The sequence below is a fragment of the Crocuta crocuta genome, unplaced genomic scaffold, assembly GCF_008692635.1.
Source record: "Crocuta crocuta isolate KB4526 unplaced genomic scaffold, BGI_CrCroc_1.0 scaffold610, whole genome shotgun sequence".
NCBI lineage: Eukaryota > Metazoa > Chordata > Mammalia > Carnivora > Hyaenidae > Crocuta > Crocuta crocuta.
Genome location: NW_027527456.1, coordinates 387,205 through 395,391, shown reverse-complemented (window position 1 = coordinate 395,391; position 8,187 = coordinate 387,205). Strand labels below are relative to the sequence as shown.

Here is an 8,187-nt window from a genome sequence, read left to right as displayed (position 1 = left end):
GGGTGGCTCAGTCGGTTAAGCGTCCGACTTCGGCTCAGGTCAAGATCACACCGTTTTTGGGTTCGAGCCCCGCGTCGGGCTCTGTGCTGACAGCTAGCGTGGAGCCTGCTTCTGATTCTGTGTCTCCTTCTCTCTCTGACTCCCCCTTACTCACGCTGCCCCTCTCTCTCTCTCAGAAATAAGACATTAAACATTTTTTTAAAAATTATTTTTTGAGTAACCTCTACACCCAAGGTGAGGCTCAAAGTCACAACCCCAGGATCAAGAGTTGCATGTTCTGCTGACTGAGCCAGCCAGGCACCCCCAGTTCTGTGTATTTGTAAAAATTTCTTTTTAACTTCCATCTTGACCCATGGATTATTGAGAAGCATGTTTTTAAATAAGTCTTAGAGATTTTAGTATTGTCTTTCTGTTCTTGATTTCTAGTTTGATTCCATATGGTCAGAGAACATACACTGTGTGATTTCAATTCTTCTGACTTTGTTGGTGTTGTTCAGCTTTTCTTTATCGTTGCTGAAATTCTCTCCAATACTTCTATTAATCGCTAATGTGGGGTGGGTGTTGATGTCCTCAATTATAATTATGGATTTATTTATTTCTTCTTTCAGCCAATCAGTTTTTGCTTTGCATATTTTGAAGCTGTTTTATTAAGTGCATATGCATTTAGGGCTACTATATATTCTTCTTTTTTTAAATTCTTTGTTTTTTATTTATTTATTTTTGAGACAGAGCACAAGTGGGGGATGGACAGAGAGAGAGGGAGACACAGAATCTAAAACAGGCTCCAGGCTCTGAGCTGTCAGCACAGAGCCCAATGCGGGGCTCAAACCCATGAACCATGAGATCATGACCTGAGCTGAAGTCGGACACTTAACCAACTGAGCCACCCAGGCGCTCCTGTATTGCTATCTATTCTTGGTGGTTTGATTCTTCTATCATTATGTAATGTTCCTCTTTGTCCCTGTGAGTTTATTTCCTCTGAGGTCTACTTAAAAAAATTTTTTTTAACATTTATTCATTTTTGAGAGAGAGAGATAGAATGCAAGTGGGGGAGGGGCAGAGAAAGAAGGAGACAGAATCAGAAACAGGCTTCAGGCTCTGAGCTGTCAGCACAGAGCCCAGCGCAGGGCTCGAACCCATGAACTGCTAGATCATGACCTGAGCCGAAGTCAGCCGCTCAACTGACTGAGCCACCCAGGTGCCCCTGAAGTCTACTTTTTAAAAAATTCATGTTTTCATTGCACATCTTTTTCCTTTCCTTTCCCTTCACCCTACCTATGCCTTCATATTTGAAGTGAATTTCTTGTAGACAGCATATAGTTGGGCTGTGTTTTGTATCTACTCTGCTAATTTCCATCTTTGATTGGCATATTTGGACCATTTACCCTACAAATAATTAGTAATGTATGTTTGGACTTACATCTGCCATATTACTATGTGTTTTCTATTTATTCCCTCTAATTCCCATTCTTCTGCTTTTCTCCTTTTCTCTTCTTTTGGATTCATAAAAAAAGTTTAGTATGCCATTTTTGCATATTTATGCAATTTTGAGTATATCTTTTTGTGTAGTTTTCTTAGTGGTTGCTGTAGTATTACAGTGTGTAACTTATCACAGTCTACTGATAGCAGTGTTTTACCACCTTGAAATGGAGAAAACTTAATTCTGTAGGTCTCTTTATCTTTCTGACCTTTGTTTGTTTGTTTTGAGAAGGGAGAGGGGAAGAGAGAGAGAGGGAGAGACAGAATCCCAAGCAGGCTCTGTCCTATCAGACCCCANGTAGATCCGAACCGTGATCTCACGAACTGTGAGATCGTGACCTGAGCTGAAATCAACAGTCTGAACTCAACCGACTGAACCGCTCAGGCGTCTCTACCTTTCTGACTTTTAAAATATAATTGTCGTAAGTATTTCCTCTACATACATTGAGCACCATATCAGATGTTGTTATAATTTTTGCTTCAGTCATTAAATATGGTTTAAAAAGTTCATGAGGAGAAAGACATTTACTTCTGTTTTAACCCATTCTGTTGTTCTGTTTTTTTCCTTTTTGAAGTTATAAGGCTTTACTTGTTATTATTTTATTTTTGTTTGGAGAACTTCTTTTAGCCATTCTTGAAGGGTAGATCTGCTAGCAACTAATTGTTTTAATTTTCTTTCATCTGAGAATGTCTTTATTTCCCTTTCATTCCTGAAGGATAATTTTGCCCAATATAGAATACTCAGTTGACAGTTTTTTTCTTTCAGTACTTGAAAAATGTGCCATTTCCTTTTAGTCTGCCTCGTTTCAGACTTCCTAAGGGCACCTGGATGGCTCAGTTGGTTGAGTATCTGACTCTTGGTCTCAGCTCAGGTCATGATCCCAGGGTTGTGGGATCAAGCCCTGTGTTGGACTCCATGCTGGGTGTGGAGCCTGCTTGATATTCTCTCTCTCTCTCTCTCTCTCTCTCTCTCTCTCCCCCTCTCCCTCTCTCCCTCCCTCTCCCTCTGTCCATCCCCCCCTTATGCACACATGTGTGCACATGCACACATGCATGCTCACTCTATCTCTCTTAAAATAAAATAAAATAATCAGTGTTCCCTTATACATAATATGTCATTTTTCTCTAGCTGTTTTCAAGGTTTTTCCTTTGTTTTTAGTTTTCAGAAATTTACTTTATTTTAGTGATCTCTACCCCCTATGTGGTGCTTGAACTCATGACCTCGAGATCAAGAGTCATGTGCTCTTCCAACTGAGCCAGCCAGGCATCCCTAGTTTTCAGAAATTTAATTATGATGTATTGGCCTGGATTTCTTTTGGTTAATCCTACTAGGGTTTTCTCCGCCTTTTGAATCTGTAGGTTTAGGTATTTTGTCAAACTTGAGAAGGTTTCAACAGTTATTTCTTTAGTACTTTTTCAACACCACTCTCTTGTTCTCTTACTCCTGCTAGACCGATGATAAGAATTTTGGACATTTGTTATTGTCCTACATGTCCCTGAGTCTCTGTTAATCTTTTTTTTTTTCCAGTGTATTTTCTTTCTGTTATTCAGATTGGGCAATTTCTATTGTTCTATCTTTTTTTTAAGGTTTATTTACTTAGTTNCAGTCTTTAGCTTTGTTGAGCTGCCCATGAATCGGGCCCAGTTATCCTCAGGAATCTTGATGTACCAAGGCAAATGCCATATGCAAAACCACAGCAAAGATTATGGCCCTAGAGGTGACTGATGTTTGTGACAGGCTCCGGTCCACATAATTATCAGCTACTGACACTTGTAGTTCAAGAGGTTTATTAGTCCTGACTGGCGTAAGCAGGGTATTTTTTTTTATATTTTTAAATTTTATTTCACTTTATTATTATTATTATTTCTAGTACTATTATTTTAAAGAAAGGCAGACTACCACGTGCAGCGCCTCATTTGGATGGATCTGGAGTCTCGGAAGCTTGACTGCCCTACGTTCTCCCGCAAATGGACCTTGAGAGCTTATTTGGAGGTTTTAGCAGGAGAGCGCGGCTGCTGGTACACCCTTGACCAAAGAACGATCCTCCTCTATCCGGAAAGGTCGTCCTCTTTGACCGAGCGTACAGGTTTGGGAGGGACACACACGGAGTCGCGATGGAGGAAGGGGACACCTGCTTAGGCAACCAGATCAGCCAGATCAACCCTGGCGATCAATGGGGTGACAGACGTGCCCTCACATCCTGGATATTTTTTAAAGCACTTCCATCTCTATCAGGTTATTGTTTAATACAATGTTCAGCCACCCCTTCACCATCTTGTGTTACTTCAGTTAGCCCTGTATGATCGGCCTGGGTGTTTCTCCACTGGAAACATCCCTCACCATCAGAATAAGTATTACTCCTACTTAACGCTTCTGTTACTCCAGTACTGCCAGGAGCATCTGTTTCAACCATTTAGGCCTGTGTCCATCAAGTAAGACACGGCACAGTTTGAATAAGTATCAGCTGTGGTGAGTTCCCAGTGATAACCTGAAAGGGTGTCACAGATCTGATATTGATCTATTAGAAGAGAGTGGGGGTAATGAGGACTTTTTGGTAACAAGACTTTGCCAGAAGTTATAAGCCTGGTATGCAGGAGTGGTTTCTTATTAGGTACATAGAGTCCTCTACTTTGTAGGAGACTGTAGGCTGTGTTCTTTGGCTTCCAGAGGGACTGAGGCTTGTAAATTCACCCATGTGTATCCAAAAAACCTTTACTTGGCAATCAGGACTCTGGGTTTTGTTGGAGTTGATCGGCTACCCCTGCTGGTGAAGGCGAGATGACATTAGAGTCAAGGCCAGTGAGACTAAGGCTTTTGGCTTGCCAACCAATAGAACATCTTCAGTATAGTGAAAGCTTTGGACGTCAGAGGGTAGAGATACTTGCATGAAATCTTGACTCTCACATTGGTGACAAATTGTGGGGCGAGATTTCCCCATGAGTGCTTTCTGCATTGTGGCAGTGCCCCGAAAAGAGAAAGAGAATGCACTGCCGGATCCCAGAGGGTCTGCTCATATCTCCTAACTTGGCCCGCATGGCCTCTGTGTCTTTTCTCCAAAAGGCAGTGTGACGTTACTGGCCCCACATTGAGTTCCAATTTGTCGAGTGGCCAAGCAACCCCTAAGCACCTTCACAGGTAAGTCAGCTTGTCAGAGCTCCATAGGCACAGCCGGTAAGGAGAAAGTGAACCGTAAGGATTTACTGTTTACAGAGCCAATAAAAGCAAGGTCAGTACCGTGTCACTCCCCATGTGCCCAGTCCCGCAGGATGACACTGAACCAGAGGAGCCAGATGACAGAAAGCATGCATGGTGGGTCACTCTGTCATTCAGAGCCCTCCTATGAACCACAACCAAGCAGTTTTACAGACTGACACAGAGGTCTGCAACTATACCCTAAGGGGGGCATCAAAGCAGAAAGTTCCGCGCCTCACCTGAACCTGACTGCGAGAAAATACGGTTTCTGGGAGATGAGGGGGGTGGGGGCGATGAGAAATGGCCATGCGACAGCTCCACACGAAACCATAACGTTCCAGGGGAGGATCACAGGGTGTTCTGCCAGAACTTGGGTGACTGCGGTCAAAACTTGACTACGTGACCTATGTGGAGAAAAACAAGATGGCCACGGTGCCATTTTGAAGCTGTTCATTAACAATTTAGAAAGGACCATGCAGGCCCAGTGGCTTAGAATCTTATAAGCGTTTCATAGGAACTGACAGTCTAGGTGTGAATAATTAGTGGCTAGAGAATTTTAAGTGGTACCATTAGTTGCAAGTTTGTCTTATTAAATATTGGTTCATATGGTTCAAATAGAAAATATTTGGGGCGCCTGGGGGGCTCAGTCGGTTAAGTGTCTGACTTCGGCTCGGGTCATGATCTTGCAGTTTGTGACTTCAAGCCCTGCGTCGGGCTCTGTGCTGGCAGCTCAGAGCCTGGAGCCTGCTTCGGATTCTGTGTCTCCCTCTCTCTCTCTGCTCATGCTCTCTCTGTCAAAAATAATAAATGAAACATTTAAAAAAATATATTTTGTTAAAAATATTAGAACACAAAGATAAATATTTTCTTACTAGTCATGTGCCATTATTCTAACTTGGTAACTGACCTAATAAAAATGTAGAAGCAAATATATAAAATCAGAATTAGAAGCTAAATAAGGGCTCCACATTTAGCTCCAGTTTTATTGATGAGAGAATAAGGCTAAGACAGTCTTTATGCTTATGGGCAGAATAATCTTACACATTTATATTTAAAGGTCCTTTGGGGCACCCGGGTGGTGATTAAGCATCTGACTCTTGATCTCAGCTCAGGTTTTAAAAAAAAAAATTTTAAGGTTTTTATTTTATTTTTGAAAGAGAGAGACTGAGTGCGAGCGGGGGAGGGGCAGAGAGAGAGGGTCCTTTCCATTCTGACATTTATTCTTTGTACAATTGCTTTGTCTTCATAGGCACTTTTTGTAAACCCTCCAATGGTATAAATAAAACAGCTTTCTGTTGCCATAGACATATATTTAAATCAACGTTACTGTTCAAACATTTAAATTTCTTTTAACACATGGTTACCTGTTAATTTCTTCTATATTCTTCTAGGCAGGGTAAATTGAGAGTCTTCTCAGGTTTTAAATTAAAGTAGATTCAAAAATACTTTGCATTGGGGCACCTGGGTGGCTCAGTCGGTTAAGTGTCTGCCTCTTGATTTCAGCCCAGGTCATGATCGCACGGTTTGTGAGATCGAGCCCTGCGTCAGGCTCTGTGCTGACAGCGTGAAGCCTGCCTGGGATTCTGTCTCTCCCTCTCTCTCTCTAAGTAAATAAATGAATAAACTTTAAAAAATTAAAGAAAAGAGACTAGTGCACAATCCAGTCAGGGCGGCTAAAGGTGATCCCAAGAAACCAAAGGGCAAGGTGTCTGCTTATGCCTTCTTTGTGCAGACGTGCAGAGAGGAACATAAGACGAAAAATCAGAGGTCCCTGTAAATTTTGCAGAATTTTCCAAGAAGGGCTCTGAGAGGTGGAAGACAATGTCTGGGAAAGAGATGCCTCAAGTTGATGAAATGGCAAAGGCAGATTAAGTGCGCCATGATCGGGAAGTGAAGGATCATGGACCAGCTAAGAGAGGCAAGAAGAAGGACCCTAATGGCCCCCAAAGGCCACCGTCTGGATTCTTCCTGTTCTGTTCGGAATTCAGCCCCAAGATCAAATCTACAAACCCTGGTATCTCCACCGGAGATGTGGCAAAGAAGCTGAGTGAGATGTGGAATAACTTGGTGACAGTGAAAAGCCCCCTTACAACAATAAGGCCTCGAAGCCGAAGGAGAAATACGAGAAGGATGTCGCTGACATCTGAAGGGAAGTTTGATGGTGCGAGCGGTCCTGCTAAAGTTGCCCAGAAAAAGGTGGAAGAGGAAGATGAAGAAGAGGAGGAGGATGTGGAGGAGGGAGAGATGTCTCCTCATGAGACCCTTAGAGTAGGGAGCACCATCACTGACACCCCTCTTAGTTGAGACGTGTCTGTGCCCTTGTTAGGTTTAATCACACAGTTGGGTCATGGTCATAGTGTAGTCTCTTCAAAGTGCTCTAGAAATTGTCAGTGGTTTACACGAAGCGGCCATGGGTGTCCGGAGCACCCTGAAACCGCATCAACGTTGTACGTGTTTCCGAAAAGTTTTTAAATGAAGAGGCTCCCGTGTGCTCCTCGCTCTGTGCACTTTGCTGTTGGTGTGACAAGTCATTTAAACATGTTTCTGGCATTTTCTTTTTTCAGTGTGCAAGGTGGTGTTAACTCTATGCTTATGGGCTAGAAATCCTGAGTTCCCAAGTGTTCATATCTATAGTTTGCAGATAGTGACCTAGCATTCTGCCGCCATTCTTAGCTTTGGAAAAGGGGGGGGGGCGGTCAACTGACAGGAGAAAGGCTTGGATCTTTTTTAGTTCAGTGCGATAGCTTTAAACTCTTTGCTTTGAAACAAACTGTAGAACTCTCCATTGTCTTCAAAGCGAAAAGCCACTGCGTCAATGAACGTTCAAGAACCTTCTGTGCGAAACACAATTTGCAANCAAACCCAGCACCGTGAGATCATGACCTGAGCCGAAGTCAGACACTTAACCGACAGAACCATCCAGGTGCCCCTTTGAAGTGAAATCTCTTGTAAGGATACATCAGAAAGCAGAAGGAAGGTAAATGTTATGGGAGTAAATGGGAAGACTGAGAGAAGGTAGAGGTAAAAAGAAAAAAAGAAGAAATGTGTTTCATTTCTTTATATTTGGGAAGGAATATGCCAATTTTTTAAGACTTTATTGTTTTTTGTTTTTAAGATTTTATTTTTAAGTAATCTGTACACCCAACGTGAGGCCCAAGCTTACAACCCTGAGGTCAAGAGTCGTATGCTCCACCAACTGGGCCAGCCAGGTGGCCCTAGACTTTACAATTTCCAAAAAATGTTAGGACAATTAATCTATATGAATCTTAAACTTTGTAGTTTCCAATAATGAAATCACCATTTGAAAAATTACAAGACTCAGGAAGGAAAAAATGATTTTAATTGAAAATTTTATTCCTAGATAATAGAGTTGCCTGTAAAATTGTTGTCTAATGCTGGAGACCTTTCTAGAGATAATATCATGCTTGGTGTGCATTCATTACAGGCATTTTTTCTTTTGGCCATGAGAGGTTATTAATCCTTCTACCCACCCACCCCCCTTTTTTTTGAGAGAG

At 42.2% G+C, this 8,187-nt stretch overlaps 1 pseudogene; it reads left to right on the top strand.

Annotated features, from left to right (window-relative positions):
- Nucleotides 1-3,594: 3,594 nt before the first annotated feature.
- Nucleotides 3,595-6,976, top strand: LOC144230572 (high mobility group protein B3 pseudogene; annotated as a pseudogene).
- Nucleotides 6,977-8,187: the final 1,211 nt, after the last annotated feature.